This window comes from Geospiza fortis, unplaced genomic scaffold, assembly GCF_000277835.1.
Source record: "Geospiza fortis unplaced genomic scaffold, GeoFor_1.0 scaffold104, whole genome shotgun sequence".
In the NCBI taxonomy this organism is placed as follows: Eukaryota; Metazoa; Chordata; class Aves; order Passeriformes; family Thraupidae; genus Geospiza; species Geospiza fortis.
The window spans coordinates 3,615,454-3,635,568 of NW_005054325.1; the positions used below are offsets into that span (position 1 = coordinate 3,615,454).

Genomic DNA, 20,115 nt, shown 5'->3' on the forward strand with positions numbered 1-20,115 from the left:
GCCAAGAAAGATGGAACGGAGTAATTGACATCGATTCAAGAAGTTACACAGAATGCAAGGGACAGAGGACAGGATGCAGGCAGGAACCCCTAGCTTAGAACAGACCCATTTATGTAGCACCAGTCAGAACTGACCAGTTACATCAGTCTTCTGATGTCTACTTAAAACATTTATTTACTTTGAAATAGGCAGTTACTTTAAAATGTTTACGTATTTAAGCATATTGAACACTTTGTCTGGATAACTTACATTATTCCTTAGCTTTTACACTACCTTAGCATCAGGCAGGAAATCAAAACACTATGATGAAATGGTTAACACTGTTCATCTCATTAGTAACATTTTTACTCACTTTGAACTCAGCAGTATCAAGCCAGCGCTGAGTCTTAAAACTGATGGAAGGCATGCACAGAACTAGTGGCTACATGCAAAAACAGCGAGATGCAAAACCTGCCAATGTCCATTCAACTTTGAACATCATCCATCACCACATTAACCAACACAACAACTGCATTAAGAACGTGCAAAACACAGAAGGAGGAAAGTGCTGAATAATATTAGGAGATTTGCCAGGTCTAACATATTATGGGTTGCTCCAAGAACAATCTTTCATGGTTGCATGTTGTATCATGGCTTCTGTCAAACTGGAACCCGGATCTTTTCTCCAGCAATGTATGAATTCATGAAGTGTTTACTGTTATGTTGGAATAGGCTAAGACACATCACAACAATTTTCAGAAAAAATATCCACAATACACAGGTACATAGACAATTTTATACTCTTCAGGTTGCTTGAGCTGTCTGCAAGATGAATGCACTAAAGGAAGTGATGTTCAACAAGCACATGAATGCTAAATGAGTATCTGTCGATCTCCAGCAAAGGCAATTTTAACAAAAAAACCCCAAACAAATGCAGACTGGTACCACAGAGAGTTTCCCTGCTCAGAATTTTCACTCCACACTTGTTATATGGACAAATCTGTTTACAATTTACAGCTCAAATGAAAGCTCAATATAGCACACAGATTGCCATAATAAAGGAGATCACAGGCCATTTTGCTAAATACCTTGTGTTGGCTGCTGCACTAAAATAAGGTATTTTAATGGAAAGAAACAAACACAAGTGACAAATAACAAGTAAATAGATTATGACTGTTACTTCATATCCAATATAAATGCAGCAAATATCTATAAGATTTTTGATTTTGTTTTAGTGGGACTTTCAGGAAATATTCAGACATCACACAGAACCTTGTTGGTCCTCTACTTGCACAATGAGTGTATAATATAAATGCACATCTTTTCACCTCTTCCTTGATAATATTTCTGTGGGTAAAGAACTATGATAAGAAGCTAATTTAATATATTTCTTTGGCACAGAATGTAGAAACATGTCTCCAAAACCTGTAATCTCTTTTCTTTCAGTGGTAAACATTTAAGGGTTTTGCAAAACTTCAATGGAGGTTACCTACTACATATCCAAGAAAAAATAAGAAAATAAAAATCATACTTCATGCTTTACCTAAAAATGTCACATAGCACCATGTGACACTCCACTAACTCAAAGGATAAAAATCACTACTTATATAGTCTAACAGACTCAACCTAATGCCTGGAGGCAAGACAATAAGGCCTGTCTCCAGCAAACAAAGCACACATCCCTAGGCAACTTGGCATCTGGTATAATCTGCTGCAAGCAACAGCCCGCTCCATCTACTTGAAAACCTGCGAGCACCACAGAAGAAAAAGCTTTTATTCATGCCTTTTTATCTGAGAAAAAAAAATAAACAAAGTTTCCCTCGACACATTAAATGGCATTTTAATGTTATTTCACAGCTTTAACATTTTGCTGTATCTTCTGGGACTATAACTAGAGCTAGGGGGAAAAAGTTAAAATGAGTATTCTTCATAATAAGCATTGCCTTCACTTAACTTTTTAAAAGTTGTACAGGTCTCTACAGAGTAAAGAATTTTGTACCCTGAGATTTTTTTTTCTTTAAAATGCAATTAAGTGGAAATACCAGAACTAAATTTTCAATCATAGCAAATTTTCATTACCTTCATGATATACCACACAATACATAAAACCCACCATAAATGAAAAGCCATTGTAAGGAAATTTTTTTGGCCTCATTTTCAAGAAACCACTTCTCAAAATATGCATTCCAGTGCTATATTGTCACCTCCTTTTAATATTGTTTAATGAGCCCTACTCATATTAACAAAAGCCTGCAAAAATTATCCTTCAGAAATCTAGTTAGCACGAGAACTGTATTAGAAGAGCCTTTAGTCTTCAAAAACATGAATAGTAAGGAGAATAATACCTCATGGAATCTAGTAGGTGGCATGAATAAATACATCCTCTCTTTTAGAACCCTTTTTATTTTTAAGTTACATGAACTTTACCTTGAACTTTCAATTTAATTGACTCATGAAACATCTTCTAGAAATATTCATTTCTAAAAGCTACTTGCAAAATATACATCTGAATAGAAATTTAATTAGAGCAATTATTATTTTTTTAAGAAAGGAATTATTCAAGCTACTTCCTAAGCAACGGGTGGGAAAAAAAAAACAAGTGGGAAACAACAGGGGCATGAAGTGCTGCATACAGCAGAGGACTCATACAAGATCACAAGATTTATACTCCATTGCAGAGATAATGAAATATGTTCCATGTATTCTGCCTTTAAAAAGCAAATTTAAGAATGTAACTGGAGAATTTCTGCCTTACTCATGAGCACTTGTATTTATGTTAGGAACCTTCCCAAACTGGAATATTTTTCTCACAATTCTATGTAGTTTGTTGCATGGTTTCTCTAATTTTTATTTTTTAAACTCCAAGAAAATTTAATCAGTAATACAACAAAGACAAAGAAACACCTCCCACCCTCCAAGAAAGCTCCCCATAAGCATTTGCTACCGCAGCACTGTGTGTATAGCAACACTGCTGGATACCATGGCAGCCAGTGCAGGAAGCTGTTCCACTTTTTCATGACTCACACAGATACTCGGGTGGAACCACCAAAAGAAAAAAGCTAGGGACATTTCCCTGAGGTTCAAATCTAAGGAAGGCAATAAAAAAGTGAAAGCAGAGAAGATGGGCCAAGTTCAACAGAAGACCATCTGTGATATTGAAAGTAATTGCTAACTTGCTCTTTGCTAGAGACAAGAGGAGCCAGACCACCACCGCTTGCCTGCTCATTTCCCTCTCCATAAGCAGAGCTGCCCACTGGAGTTTTGTAAGCTGTGAACTCTTAAGTAACTCACAGCTTTCAGGGAGCCACCACTACACCCCACCAAGGGATCCCAGCTGCACAGGAAGGCTTAACAGGCCTCTGAAATAAAAAGCACTCTGGTCTGCAGGGAGGAAAGCTGATAAACTACAGACTTGTCACCATGAAACATGTAATTTGTAAAGTGCTGCTCTAGTATCAGATATGTGAAACCAAGTATTTTGCCTGCAAGCCCCACATTTTTTCTTCAAAAACCCATTGTTGGTGGAATTAAATAATGAAGAAGTGTATAAACAATGAGCAGAAGGTTGCCTGCAGCAGGACTAAGTAACAGTCAAATACAAGTAAGAGAAGAACCAAGAGCAGAATTTTTAAACAAACACAAGAAATTAAGGGGGAAAGTGCTTTACAGTGAGCTTCTTCAGGCTTTGTATGGATAGCACTTGGGAAATGTTCATAAAATAAGAACTATTTCTAATGCTGAAGTACAACTGGAAGTAACTTTGTTATCTGAAATAAAAAAGTAATTATTTCAACCTGAATCCTACTAGGCAGATGACAACTGACCATCCACGAGCTATTCCCACCAAATGCAGCACTCATCTCCTCATTGTTGTACCTGCATAAACCTGGCAACTTCCCTGTAAGATGTGTATACTTAAATGGAATTGTGCAATGCATCATTGTAGCCTACTCATGCCATTCTTGTGGCCTCCTATTACACAAAATCCACAACAGTCCTTATCAGGTGGGAAAGCCATAAACAAAGGGGAGCTTTGTGTCTAGAAGTGCCCAAAGCAATGTCAGTATACATGAAAAAGTTCTGCTACAGCAGCTCTAGCTAAATAGAGTATTAGCTGGTTATATGGATGAGATCAGGCTGCCAATGGTTCTAAAAAGTAAAATTCAGGAGATACTACTTCCCAGGCTGTAGAAATGGTGTTGTGATATCTCTGGGGAAAAAGAAATGCTATTTGTCTGAAGATACAAATATGTGAAAGATCTTCCAACTCTCTCATCTGCTGAACTAATCAGCAGAAAGCCACAAGTCTTAAAGAGAGCGCAACATCCATGGAATTAAAAGATTCCACAGCATTTGGAATGCACTCCTGAAAATCCATAAAATCACACAGTCATCTTCTGTTTGTAAAATTACAAACGATAAGTTAAACTGTGGCTTTACAGGCTTCTAATGTCTCATTAGTACCCAGAAGCTCACTTTCCATCCTCTCTGTCTGCTGTTGTTGCTCTTGCCTTTCTCCAACTTCAACGCCCCCTCTTTCTCACTTCTGGCCATCTGGTATCACTCCTCCTCTGCTCCAAGCTCTGCAGCTCACTGGGCCCTTCCACAGCCCCATTTAACTCACTGATATAGAAAAAATTTATTGAGCCAAGACTGGAGGGGTTTTAACTGTTTTGTTTCATTAAGTTAGCTCATAGGAGAAGGGATGCAGCAGAACCCAGAAAAGTGAGGGAAAACAAAAGGTGTTGGGAAGGAAACAGAAAAAGAGAAGGACACAGGAACTCCTTGTTTTATCTCTGATGAGCTTAACAAGTCTTATGAAACCTCTGAGGTCACAATATGCTGAGCAGAGTGGGTGAGTAAGAAACAAAAAGGATGTTAGAAACTCATGAATGTTCTGCTTTCAAAGTTACTGACATCCCCATAGACAAAGGATTGTGGAAAACCTAATGAAAGTTTGTCAACAATATTAATCAGAGCAGAACCACTCAAGAATCTGCTTAGGCATGTCAGCTTCCTTGTGCACTTCCACAGCCCCCAAAAATTACCGTAGTTTATCTGTGAAGATGCAAAGTTCACTTGAGGATGCCTATGCTGATTATTGGAGTTTACTCAACTGCTCTTGGAGGACCAGTCTCTAGCAAAGCGGCCGTCTCACTGCCAAGCTAAACCCACCAAACTTCTCAAATACCATTTCCTGTGGCAAATACCATCAGGTAACATGCAAATATTCCAGGGCAATAATAAGTTGCATGCCCTCCTCCTGACAAAGGCAAGCATGTCTTCTCTGAAAATGCTTCAAAAAGATAAAAATGCTTGCTCCGTCAAACTCCAAACTGAGGCTGTAAAGACATGCTCCAAGCAAAAATTAATACATAAAAGCATAAAAATATCCTTCCCTAAGAGAGGTTTTTATAGCAGGTGAAATGTCAGCTCTGAGAATAACCCCAAGACTCACACGCTACATACCAAATTATTCCCCAAGTTTCTGAATTCAATGGAAACTTGTTTTCACCCAACTACCTGGCATGCAAGTGAAGTGACTTCAGCTTTGTCTGCAAGAGGCAATCTGAATTGAAACTCTAGACACACTCAAATCAGTGTCTGAGCTTCGCTCAAATTTTCTGTAAATGTAACTTTATAGGCAGCAATTAAAGGTGCAACGGCTATTCCTGGGCAGTCATTACTCACACAAACATAGCATGGTAATGGTGGTCTTTTCTTCCTGCAAAGGCTTTCAAATTAATAGTTCAAAGACTTTGTCAAACTGAAAAACCAGACCAGAATGTTTTCAGGAAGAGGATGGGATGAAAAAACAAATCCTCAATCTCACCTTGGCTCTGGCTAGTAATTTTTGTAGCCCCAAGCAAAGCTGAATTGATCAACATGAGCGAGAAACTTCCAGGATGTCTTTTGGTCAGGCTAGGCAAAAATGGTTACATGCCAGTTCCTGTCCCTACAGATGATTAAGAAAACAGATTTTTAAAAATCAATATACCATAGCTTTAAAGCAAATCTGCAAAACCCATAATTAGAAGTTACCAGCCTTACAACTGTTCTTAAAAGGAAAGTGTAATTAATGACAATCTGCTCCTTAAAAAATTTCATCTTGGCTGCTGGCAGACAGATTTTTACTTGTTGGCTAAAAAGCATATATATTTTAAATTTAATTTTTTTTTCCTTGTAATTACAAAGTTGTTGGATTGGATTTTTTTCCCTTTTTCTGTTTATTGAGAAGACTGAGAGACCTTGTCATGTAACAGAAAATACCAGAAATAGAATTTGTCCTCCCAAGACTGTTGAGCAGACTGGGACCTGGCAATCTGCTCAGGGGGTGCCAAGACACCCACTCACTGGTTCAAACCTCCCCCAGCTCTTGTCAAGTGAACAGCACAGTCTGCCAGGACTTGTTGAGCACTGACAAACCTTCACTGCCTAACACAGGTGACATCCATGCTTTGCAGAAGGTACTTGCTAGAACATTGAGAGAAAATTTCTTCCTGCAGTATTTTGCAAGTGTTTAGGCTCCCACCATTCCTCAGATAAAACAATCAAGTATTTGCCTTTGCTGCTCTACAAATCTGGGCTTTATGAGTTTTGGTTTCAAGCACATTGTTGGTAGGAGACACTACTATGCTCCTCAGCTCCTTTTCCTCCTCCCTCCTTTCAGTGCTCTTCTTCATCCCTCTGCTGACAGCACAAGTATCCTCAACTTCTCTGGGGCACAGAGTTCCAGATACACTGAAGTTCTGCCCACGCAGTCTTGAAAAGCAGAGGCTGATAGAAGCCAAACCATCAGGGAGCTGATGCAGGTGGCAGAAACTGGAACTGCCCTTCAAAAAAATTTGCAGTTTCTGAACATCCTTGAATCTTTATGTCCTTTAGCACAGAGATGACAAGTTGTAGTAGGGTTGTAAAAATACTTCACTGTCTTTCTAAATCTCCAGTTTCATGCAAACCTTTCTTCAGAAGAATCTAAGAAGTGACAATGGTGAGAGAGTTCTCAGAAGCAGAAATAGCTCCAAAGCTCTAGCAGCAATTTTGTCTTTTCTCTTTGCCTTCTGACGCTACTCTCCTTCTTTAAGAGCAAGAATTTTCACTTATTTTTCCTACGTCAAAAAAGCAAGACATCATGCTCCCCCTTCAAATTGGAAAACTTAATCCTGATCCAAATTTATTTTTGCATATCTAGATGGACTGTCAAAAGGTACACTTGTCTCAAAAACAGTGAAAGGAAATCTCATATAAATTCACTTGCAAAGTGACACTAAACTTCTGACAGATTAAAAAAATGGAAGTCAAAATCGTAACAGTGAACTTTTATATCAACCACACAGCTCTTATGCTATTCCTCTGTTCTTTCAACATAAATTCCTGCAGGAATGAGAATATTCTATCACAGTATTTCTAGAATATCTTTCCTTTATATTTAGTTAACTGACAATTTATTCTACTCCACCTTCCCAATCTTACCCTCCTCTTAGTTCTATTCATTTCTTTAAAAAAAAAAAAAAGGAGTGCAGTTTAGGGCCCAGAATAATGATTGTAATTAATGTGTGAAATACTACACTGCATCTCAGGTTCAAAGTACAGGCAGGCTTCAAGTTATATGTATGCATGGCCAATGGTTGTAATAGAAAACCCCGTTGATACAATGACTAAAAAATGAAATTAGTGTTGAATGAAAATGAAATAATCCATTCTCCCCTGCCCCCAGAGGTATAGCACGCTTCTCACTAATAAGCTACCTATAAAATTTTGAAAGGATTCGTTCTAGAAGAGGTTATTAGTATTTCTCCAGGTTTTTTGCCAAGTATAATACACCAGAAATCTTCTTCCATGGGGTAAGAATGGTGAAAATCCAGATAAAGAATGCAGAATTTACATGGACTAAACACACAGGGCTGTACATGATACCAACAGTGTTTTACCAAGTCATCAGAACAAAACCCCTGCACAATTCCATGGTGTGTCTGACATGGAACATTCTGATAAAAAAATTGAACATAACAAAGGAACTAAGAGCCAACTCATTTTTTTCTTGGACTCCTCCAGGGCAGCTGAGGAAGAAAACCACAGACCTGAAAGGCAGCCAAAGGCATCCAGGCTTTTTTTTCTCAAAATCAGGTGGCTACAGCTACTACATGAAAGAAACAAAAATAACTTCTTGAGAGCCACTAAATATAGTTTTCATCTTATATGTGCACAGAAGACTGTCAGAAGTTATCCAACAAAGAAAAGGAAATAAAATTCAATGAAGTAATTTTTCAGAACAGTAAGCTGCATGTTCTTTTTCCCTCATGGAACTGCTATACAAGCAGCCCCACTGTGGCTAGTTTGTGTGAGGAATTATGAATAGAAAAGGACTATAACATAGTGTGTTAAAACAGGGGAGAAAAAGCAACAAAGAACAGAGCAGAAAATTAAGGAGAAAAAAAAATATATATGTCACTCCCCAACACTGGAACCTTCATTCTGTCCAAATTTCACTGTATCACATTTTTATTAACCTTTAGGTTTTTTGTTTGCTTTAAATCCTACCAGTAAAGCCCAGCAAGCTCTTCCTAATCAAAATAGATTAGAACTGATCACAGGACCTGAACAACAACAAAAATTATCCACTAGCCTCTACATGCCTGATCATTTTAGCAGCTCTCCAATGGACTTGGCTCCAGTCTTCTTATATCCCTCAGCTGCCTCTGCTACACTCAAGACACAGCAATCCAGGGGAATTCCCACCAAGTAAAGAGCAATAAATGCCTCCTCTCAATATTTGTTCATGTTTTACTTATTTACAACTGAGAATGACTCATGAGAGCTGGCTCATATTTCTGGGTCTTCACCATACATCCCCATCACCATACATCCCACATTCTTCACAACAGGCCACTTTGCCACCAGCCTTATCTCAGTAAATTATCAAGAGAGGTCAACTAACTCTTCATTGATATCTTTAATTCCTCATTGTTTCACACCACACCTGAAAGAATGCTAAAGATGCAAACAATTCTCCATGGACTACATTTTGACATCCAATTTATTTGTATGGGTTTTGTATTGCTAGAACATCTTAGTGGTTTCTGTGCTCACACAAATTCATCTCAATCCCTGAAAGCAACCGACTCCTACACTGCTTTAAATTTATGCTTTAGGAGGGCTTTGCACCACACACTACAATACAAATGGAAGAGATACTACAATTTTATTTCCTTCAGAGACTGAAGCTTTGAGGCTATGGTTACATATATAGATTCAAAAGTGTAATCTTGCTTCTGAAAAAAAAAATATTTTGTCTTTTCTATTCAGGCATTTTTAACTATAGTATCGAGGGTGACTTGAACGACAACTGCATTTCACTTCTGCTTGTAGTGCTGGAAAAAATTCTCCACTCAGCTGTTGTCATTGATGCTTAAGCGGGGGAAGGGGAGAAGATGCTGTTAGAAAGGTGGAAGCCCAGAAGTGCATCAAGCAGCATAAGATGGCTTTAGTGCACTCCCACTGTGAGGAGGGACTGATCAGAGGAGCTACAGCTGCTCCTCGCTTACAATTTATGCAGCACACTTCCTTCCATTCTGGTTTAGGATTTTTGATGTCTGTGGTTGGAAAAAAAATTCCTGGGTGGTTGCTGAGAAGAAGAAGAAAAAAGACAAGTCCTAGAAGCAGCTCTGAGAAATTACCAGTTTAGACATCTAAATCTAGTTCAAAATGTATTATTTAGAGAGCTAAAAATTGTAACTTCTGTCAGAGCTGAAGGGGTAATTTCTCTAAGCATATTAGCTTGCCTAAGAATGTTTCCTAAAATAACCAAGATATCATTCTAGTAGTTTTCACAATAGATTGTCTTCTAGACATTTAATACACTGCCAGGCATTTTATAGGGATAATAATAAATGTATGGATTCACATAAGTTTAAGGTCACATGCACATCTGAAAAATCAGAACAATTTAAAGGATTCTAGCAACAAAATTTTTAATTTGTAACAGATCAATCCAGTGTGGATTGAATATAGCACCAAGCCAGAGAGAGCTCAAGGAGTATTTGGACAATATTCTTGGGCACATAGTGTGATTCTTGGGGATGGTGCTGTGCAGCGTTGGGAGCTGGATTTGATGATCCTTATGGGTCCCTTCCAGCTGTGCGATCAGTGTCATTCTCTGTGAGTGAACACAAATATTTGCATGTGACAACAGCTACTTCACTCCTAAAGCTCTATTTCCTTTATTCCCCTCCAAATTTTCCATAAAATTTAATTCTATCAGAGTCATACACCATATTTACAGTGCTCCTTTACCTGCACATAGATGGAATATTCTAATTTTGAAGAATAAGCAGGCTCCAACACTGCACAGCACTAAATATGCAGTATATAAGCAGCAGCAGTAACTCTCTGGGCACACTAAACCACATGTAACACTTCACCAGGATTTCACAGCTTTGTCACCTATCCCAGTGATCAGGAAGGTCAGAACAAAGGCCTCGATGCAATATGTTATTGATCTCTTTAGAGATAATAATTGATAATAATCAATCAGAAGAGTAATTAATCATTTTTAAAGGTTACTTTGCATGGCAAAATTTTACTTCTAGGCAAAATTAGCTTGGTGCTTTACAGATAAAGCTTCTGTAACAATATCTAACCTTTTTTTCAGTCTTGCTCCTGAAGCATGATCACCCACAGGTGAGTACAGGAAATGGAGGCAGACTCCAGCTGCATGTTTGTGGGGTTCCCAGACTTTCCTTGTGCAATGGATCTGTGTTTATCTTAAAACGCTAATGAAAAATGCCCTCCTCTTTAAAGCTCCTTCCCTGGACTTCCAACACATAGTAAATTTACCCCAAAGTTGTAACGTTCAAGTTTCTCTGTAACATATAAACAGTGATATCAACCTTTAAATACCTCTAAGAACTATGAATTGCTTAAAGAGCATTTCCTATGCAACCACTTCATATTTTTAATTCATTTCTATTTTTTATACAATATGCATCTCTGCAGACTTCAACCTCACATCAGGAAACTATACTAAATAATGCAAGGCTCTGCATCAAGCTCACTTAACTCAAAATTCTACTGAATCTCACTGGAAATTGTCATCCTGTTATGAAACTCAAGAAGAGAGACCCCTCTGCTCCCACCACCAATTTCAAAGAAATTCTGTTCTATGGCTCCCAAACACTGCAGAATTTGAGAGGGTGGGAGAAGCACTAACTGCACAACTTATGCCTTTGAAATTTGCTCCAAAAGATTTCTCATGTCTTTCTTCCAAATTTTTCTATCAACTCAAGTACTTCTTTTAGACTCTGATTGCACTAAACATATTTTTTCTTTCAAATACTACTTCATTAATAAACATCATGATTATTTTCCTACCATAGCCTCTATACAAAGATTCAAAGTATTAAATAGGCAATTGAGCCTTTTTTTCTGAATAGTCTGCACACAGGAAGATCTTCCCCTATGAGCAAGCAAAAGCTTAACTTTAAAACAGGTGCCAGAGGAAGGCAGAGCTTTTCTTTTGAATAAAACTCAGATTAGGAAATTGAGCACAGCACTCCCTGAAACACCTTTCAAAATCTGCGCCCCATTCATGAACTTTTCACATCTCTTGCCTTGCATCAGACAACACACTCCAGGTTTCCCTAGAACTCAGGGGAGCAAAGCGTGTGTTAACCTTCCTTAAGATGGTACAAAATGCCATATGTGTAAGATACAGGCCTACCTGTATTAGCAGAAGGCAGCTTAATTCTTCATAAGGGACAGGACACATGAGCTTACATGCATTTGTGCTTCAAAATACACTACAGCATTACAGAAGTAAAAAGGTAAGTTCTACATTGTTATTATAACAGCTGCTATTATAGCAGCTCAACCTGATTTTTTTAAGGTTTCTTCAATTGAACATTACAAAACAGCAAGGAGCAAACATCTTATACTCCTAACCTGGTTTTAATAATACCTTTTACAGAGAGCTAAACAGTGCTGAACTGCTCACTTATTTTTTGTTTTGTTCTTTTCCTCAAATTAAAGCTTTTACCCTGTTTTGTGCCTTGATCATGGGTCAAGTGAAGGCCAGATCCACTCTGATGACCTTCAGAAGACTTGAGAGCCTTCATTCCCCATGCACTCTCCTTAAAATGTTGTTACAGCTACATTCTCCCTCCCTACTCCCATGAGCGTGCCAAAAATCGCTCTTACTTTCCGCCTCCATTCACAATGTATATCAATTTATTTCTGCCAGTATTTGCCACTTTCTGAAAAAGCTATCAGATGTTCCATGCAAGGATGTCTTCCCTCTGATGGGAATTAGGCAGACCCAGTCAAGACCCTACAAGTAAAGCAAGGTTAGCTGAAAGAGACACTGTATGACTATATTCATCCTGCTTTGTGGAAATAGTTGTATTTAAAATAACACTGAGATGGATAAATTCTGTATCCATCCAGTTTGAAATGTCATCATTATCAGAAAATCACATTGTCAATAACAGAGATACCAAATTAGAAAACACAGACACTAAGAATTATTTGCTGCAGCAAACTTCTGCCAAATCATGCCTCTAAAAACTTCTGCTTTAAAAAGTAACCCAGGAGAAAACACAGATAAATATTTTTAAATATTCATACATTCACTTTATCAATTTTAAAGCACAAAACCGGAGTACATGTGGTGTTCACAATGAGTTACAACATTCAACAGGAATGCTCAAGCTCTGAAAGTACATGAATAATTTGAGAGTTTGCATATAACTCTCAAAAGTTATAAATTTTAATAAGCCTTAATTTCATGTCCTGTATTCTAAAATAAGTTCACTTGACCTTGACATCAGAAAGGGCAATGATTCTCTATGTATTTTCAATTTACATACAGTTTAATTAATATGTTGCCAACCATTCTCACTCTTGGTATTCCATATCCTGGTATTAGAGAATCTGCAACACATTTACTTCATTTAATACTGCCCAATACAATACAAAATGTTTGTATTTTTATTATGCTTTTCCTTTTTGCAAAACTGGTTATAATAAAATGGATGCATAAATTGAAAGGAACAGTTCAAGATGCCAATGTTTTCCTGAAAACAGTATTTTCTGATTGTTGCTACAAAAAGAAGCCACCAAATGCTAATTGAGAGAAACCACTGCTGACGCTATGGTGTACAGTCAGTGCCTATCCAGCTATCATCTTCCAGAATTTATCCAATCTATAAAACACACACTTCAATCCCTATCGGTACCACAGAAAGTGCTTGGGAGCTGTTGGAAAACCTGTCTTTTCTCTCCTGTTCTTCTCAGACTCCTCAGCTGTACATACCTTCCTTCAATAAATGCACACGCCACTTGCCACATGGTCATCAGCCAATACCCCAGAAAGAGCACAAATACCAGACTGGCACTGGCAGTCCTGTGCAAGCCCAAGCAACACTTTTGGATGCTTTTCCCATGGTTATCAACAATAGTTTTCTCTATGGACTATACACAGTGCTCTCCTATCTTTCGCTTAGCTTACAGGTTTCTCTAGGACAAAGAGAGCTTATGAGTACACCAACATCTGGAGCATCTTGCTTTCTGTTGTTATTGTTTCTTTTATTATTATTGCAATATTAGCATTGCCCTGGTCTAATGGAACTTTCTCAGCATTGTGACACTTGTTTGATTTAACATCATCAATTATCACCACAGCCAATAGCATTTTTAAAAGGTAGCACTTACATGCTTTGTATAAATTTGTACAGGAATACTAAAGATATACAATAAATATATATCTTTTAACACCACTTCAAATTTGGTAGGGTCTCTCTTCTTAGTTCTAATGCACATAGCCTTTCACTTATTCTTACAGCTCTCCACCATATATATTCCCTTAATAACATTAGTGTATCTTTGCCAAAATTCTATGTTTTCTACCCTTCATCTTGTAACTTTTTCCACTTTCCTGTGGATATCTAAAAAAGCTGCCTTAACATCACCCAATTAGACCTTTATTCCACATTCCTCACTCTTCTTGATTACAGAATTGTGGACTAGCTAAGGAACTGTTCTCACATCAATCTCAATGTAGCTTAAAATTTTCTTCTCTGACAATTTTACTGGCTTTTTTATTTCTTTCCAAATGACAAACACATTACTCACTGAGATAATCCCCACTGAAGATAATCAGCTTCATAAACTCCCTAATCCTTCCCAATCTATCAGTTTGAAATCCATTTATGATTTCATCTTCATCTGACACAGTTCAAAAATAGCTATCACCTTCTCCTAGGTAGAAAAATGTTTAGGGTAAAAATATAGACATAATTAAATGTGATGGTTTAAGGTTACTGAAAAACACTGTTCAGTTCAGAAACCAGATGAACAGTCCAAACAGGTCAAAGGGACAAATAGTTGTGTTGGAAGGCACCTTGTAACACTGAACTTCTATATTTGTCAAGCAAACCTCACTCCAGCAGAAGTTGCCCATCTGTTGTGTATAAAAATAGCAAAACCAGTTTGTTTGCATTCCCAGTAAAAGCTAATCAGCATGGCGGAGCAAGACACATCTTTGCTTACAAACAGGCTTCCAGGAAGGGCAATGGAGAAGTTAATACTGATGAGGACTCCTCACAAGAGGTAGCAGGAGGGAAGGAGAGCCTCCCAGTTTTACTGAAAATCACTGGTTAGCTGTGATAACAGGGTAAAATCAGTGAAGGTCTTAGAAAATTCAGTAAAATAACAACCTCAAAGTAAAACTGTATGGGTTTATAGTATGAATTTCAGAAATTCTCATAACATCATTACAGATCATGGTTTTACCTGGGTGCAGCTTCTCTCTTTAGGAAGCTGAGGAAACTACTGCTTGTCCAAGGTTAAAAAAAGGAAAAGTACTCTTGGTAAATAACAAAACTAATGAAATTACAGACTGATAGTTAAGTAGCTGTTTTCCCACTATATAACAATGCATTTGCTTTCAAGAAAAATCTGATTTTTTCCTTAAAAATTATGTGCCTGAGAAGTTGACTGGCTAGATCCTCCCATCCTCTTCCAATACACATCTAGGAAATGCTGTTTAGAAAATATTCCAGAGACAGTAAATGTTTTGAGAAGAAACACCACTGTATGGTATCAAGTATTTTAAGCACCACCTGCAGCAAAGGGAAGCAGCAGAGCAGCAAAGTTTCTAATTACCTGCTGTAACAAAAACCACACAGCACTTGAAATTATCATGGGTAAGTAAGTCCTAATAGAAAAAGTTCATCTTTTTGTTATATCTGTTATCCCAAACCAGTTCTGATAATAATTTAACATGCTTGAATGGTTACACATTTATTACTCCATATTCTACATAAATCAACAGCCTCTCCTAAAGGAGGGCAATTACCAACCATCAGCTGTCTGAACATTTTAAGTTCATTCTATTCCTCTCAGAAGTCTGTGGTTATTGACGCAGGATCTCAGACACCATTACTGTCACAATGTTTTTGGACAGAGTGAACTTTTCTCAACCAGAAGAAGTAAAAGCAACAAATCCAGTTGCCACAACACACAGAAATCTAACTCTTGCACATGACAGCCTCTGGAAAATTTGGCCTTATTTCTAGCAAAGCACTATTTACTATAAAATGAAAGTGCTGAATAGGATGAAGACTTGTGACAGATATGAGATGATTTTGAACTATGGTTATGAAGGATCAACATCTTATCTTGAACTATGCCATTAGAAGACATCATTAGCAAAACAAAAGCTCCCAAGTACCAAAACAACTGACATTCACTCACAAGTATTGCTCACTAAATAGGAATGAAACTGAGCTCTGAAAATTCTAGTGAAACATAAAGGTATTACCACACTAAAGAACAATTCTTGGCATAAAAAAAATTTAGTTATGGAATGGTTGGGGTTGGAAGGAACCTTGAAGATTACCTAGTTCCAAACCTCCTGTCATATGCAGAGACAACTTTCACAAGACCGGGTTGCTGAGAGCCCCATCCAACCTGGCCTTGAACACTTGCAGGGATGGGGCACCCACAGCTTTTCTTAGCAACTTGTTCCAGTGCCTCACCACCCTCACAGTCAAGAATTTCTTCTTAATATCTAATCTAAACCCACACTCAGTTTGAAGCCATTCGCCCTTGTCTTGTAGGAATGCCCTTGTAGATGGTGTCTCTGCATCTTCCTTGTACAAAACATACCAAGATAAAAGAAATTTTCCTTTTGCAGTATTTATTATGTGCACACATACTTTTGCAAGGGTAAACAGTGAAAAAGTGAGGGAGGAAAGCAACTTCTTCACATAACCATTATTATCCAATTCTAAAAAATATACAGTATGCCAAGTACCTGAGTAATACCATAAGACAAATGCAGAAGCAGAATTAAGAATTTCTGAGAAAGATCTTGCAAACAACCAGAAATCAATATTTTTATTATTCTGAATGCAAAAGCTCAACATTTGAGTTCTTTTTTTTTCCTAAGACCGGGAATGCATTAGGATTGTACTCTTGTAGAAACTATTTTATGTCAATTTGGTTTAGAACTGAGGTCTCTCTGAAAAGGTGAAGCCATCTGTGGTCTCTGACTGATGGGGTTCACCTAACTCAGGTCAGAATTCCTTGTCTCACAGCAAGGTGGATCTGTTAACAAGTTTGGCAATTTAAAGTAAAAAGATGAAGGGGGGCAACCCCATACCTTGGCTGCAGGGTGGACAGCTTCTGGAATGTTGCTTTCCACCTGAGACCTGGCAGTGTTTACATCTGAAACTCAAGGTGAGTTAGGAACCCTTTTATCAGATTATAGATAAACCAAGAGTAAAGCTACAATGTGGAGCAGAAGAGTAATTTGTGAAATCTTACACGAAAACAAAACACCATCCCTCAGACAGCCTCTCAACAATACTGGATACAAGAACTAGCCTCAGGGGAAAAATTCTGAGATCAACCTCAACTGGTAAAACAAAATAAGAGGTCATGTCAGTTTGTATTTGCATGTTTAGTATGTTGTTAAACATACTTAACATTTATTATCTTGAGTTTATTAGACAAATGTAAGAGACCTTGAATACCTCTTGCACTATCTGAGGGCACCTCCTTTATTTGACTTGCGCTGCTTCTCACATGAGCTCCTTCCCATTAACAAATAGGGGCTTGGAACTGACAAAAAAGCCTCGGTAAGCAAGCAATACAAATGCAGAGCTTTGTAACTCTGTACAGAAACTATCTGGTAGTACAGCTACCAAGCACCTTCTGCAACAGTGTATTTTATAACCTCAACATCCTAAAGAACATGGAAGAGTGGACAAACACCAGGACCATTAAAATACTCCTTTTCCTGTGGTAATACAGTGTGTTTAGGTAATACACATATCTTTCACTTAAACCTTCAAGTGTTCTTTTAAATACTAAATCTCTTTATACCTATCTGGTTAGTTATTATCCACTTCTTATGGTGGCCCATATCTGTACAAAGACTGAAGGGGGTGAAGGGACAGTGAAAGAAGAATGACCTGAAGTCTCTACAGTGAATCCTATAACCTAAGTCAACAGCATTCTCTGTTAACACACCCGATCTCCATTCCAACTCCTGAAACTTTTCATCCACTTTTACAATGAAGGAAGAGTGGAGGAAAGAAACCTCAAACTTCCATCCAAGTAAGTTATTGCTCTAAATTAATCAAGGATTACTGATAGAATACAAAACACATCATTTCAGCACACAGAAACATGTGCTGGCAGTTGGGTGAAAGACCATCTCAAGCATCCCAATTTATATTCAAAGTTATTTGTTATGCTGATTTCAATAAAGATGAGATAACTATTGAGTAAAAAGTAAGAGTCTACTAGTCTACTACTCCATATTCAAAAAGACATGAGCATTTAAAATCACTCACTCTGGGTTGTCTTCCCTCCATGTTCCCCATTACCAACAGAAGAGATTGCATAAGCATTTCCAAAGAACACTTTGAAGATTAGTACAGATACTTCTGCTGGAAGCTCCCCATTTCACTCTCACTTGTGAATTGCTTGACATAGCTACAAGGCTCATCAAACACCCTGCTGTCAGTGTGCCAGGTACAAAGAGCAGCTGATACAGGGATGGGTAGGGCAACAGAGATGCAAAGAAGGATGGCCAAGAAGGCAAGATATGAGGGATTAGGTATATTACAGGAAATGTTTAGTGATTTACCAATGCCTAATGAGACCTGTCACCCTGCCTTCAAGTTTCACAAGTGCTACTGGAATCCATTCCCTCCAGGCTGACAATCTAGAATGACTCAAGGCAACTCAATTACAATGCTGTACAGCCTGAGTTCCTAAATGCTCTCCCAAAAGAGCCTGAAAATGCTTTCCACCTTTACAGAGCGTCATCATAAGCTTTTAGGCTAATGCTAAAATCCAGAACAAGCAGTTGTTACACACAAAAAAAAAAAAAAAGAAAAAGAAAAAGAAAAGAAAAAGACAAAGGTAGAAATATCACAAGTCTTCACCTGAAGTAAAATATTTGGGGAAACAACATATTTCAACAGTAGTACACAAAAGCACCTACCGACATATTAAAACACTACAGGTAAGTAATGGATTATTGCTGATTTACTACCACTGTGACATTTAGCAATGTGTAAAATAAGTGAAAAATGCAACAAGCAATGTAACATTATTTCCTGGAGAGCAGGGCAGTCATCCTCTACACCAAACCGGGCTCTATCTCATGCATGTATTTAGACTACTGTGTAACACCTGCACCTAACCGAGCCCCCAAAGTGGACAGAGTTCTCAGAACGTGAGACTCAGAATAACAAGTGCTCCACATTTCACTGTTCAACCAGCACAAAAGACTTAACATTTTCTTAAGACTCTGGTATGCAGAACTGCAATTATCATCGACAAGACTTTTAAGACCCCATCAATGTTATTTCAGACTCAGCTTGATTTAAAACATTTTCCTTCAGGATGTTTGTGTTTTCACTGAGTGGTTATCTGGTCTGTATCTGTCAGCAGTTACTTGTCACTGGCTTAGTACTGCAAGAAATTTCAAACAAAAGACAGTATCCTACCATGTTACATATCAAAGTAAGAAAAATAACAAAATGTGTGATAAGGGACAATTCTCATGAACTAAAGTCAATGAAGTATGACTTTTCATGTATCTAATAAGGCACTAACATTTTATAAAAATTTTGTTTGCTACATAAAAGCAGTGCTGCTAGAAGAATATTATGCCCTGCAATAATTGTAAAGAATATTTTACAGAACAACTAAATTACTATATATTTATCTCAAAGCATAAACACACTGTGAGGGTTATGAACTTCTCAAAATGCATTTTTCCTGTAACTCCTGAATAAAGGGACTGCCCAGTACAGTCCAGAGACTTCTATTCTAATGCTGCATGTTCAATAAGACCAACAAGAGCAGTGCCTACTTCATTCCTGCAATTCATTCCCAGAGAGCACACTGCCTAAAAGCCCAGTTATCCCACCTAACTGCTTACTTTCCTTCACTCCAGCTCTTTGACTTTATCTACCTGTGCTACATTTTGCCACTCCAGTCACAGAAAACCACCATACTCAGAGTGAAACACAAACAAGAAGAGGATGTGAACAGATGCCCAATGAGGAAGACTACTGAAAGGAGAAGAGTAAGTTCTCAAAACTCACAGAAAGGGTGGCCAGAATTATTTCCTTTAGACCTCATCAACAGGCAGGTTTTTCTTTGTTCCTAATGTAGAAATGCAGCATTTTTATTTCTTTGACAGCATCTCTCTGTCATACATTTACCTTCTACCTTCTCTTCATTCCCACTCAGAAATGGGCAAAATTTCTAATTACAGTATGTTGTAGGTAAGCAATTGACCACAAGAGAATCTAGGATCACTGTTGTTTTAAGTCAACATGCAACCAGTGTATATGCAAAACCAAAATTTCCAATGGGACCAGCTGCTGAGTATTCTACCCAGTGACCATTTTCAAATGAATCATGTTCATTATTTGTGTTGCTTAAAAACAAATCCATGAAAAAAAAATCAGGTGAAGAGCATAATTATTCACCATCATCACATGAAAAGTTGTGCCTAAAGGGGAATTTTAAGGCCCTAAATTTGGTCTTACAGATTTGAAAATCTGGCCTCTAGAGAACTGTATTTCTACAGTTTGTGGGCTATAATTAAAG

The 20,115-nt window shown here is 37.8% G+C and overlaps 1 protein-coding gene across 2 annotated transcripts in view; it reads right to left on the minus strand.

Annotated features, from left to right (window-relative positions):
• CDKAL1 (CDK5 regulatory subunit associated protein 1 like 1) overlaps positions 1-20,115 on the minus strand; it is a 376,797-nt gene that overhangs the window by 259,391 nt on the left and 97,291 nt on the right. The gene's annotated exons all lie outside the window — the stretch shown is intronic.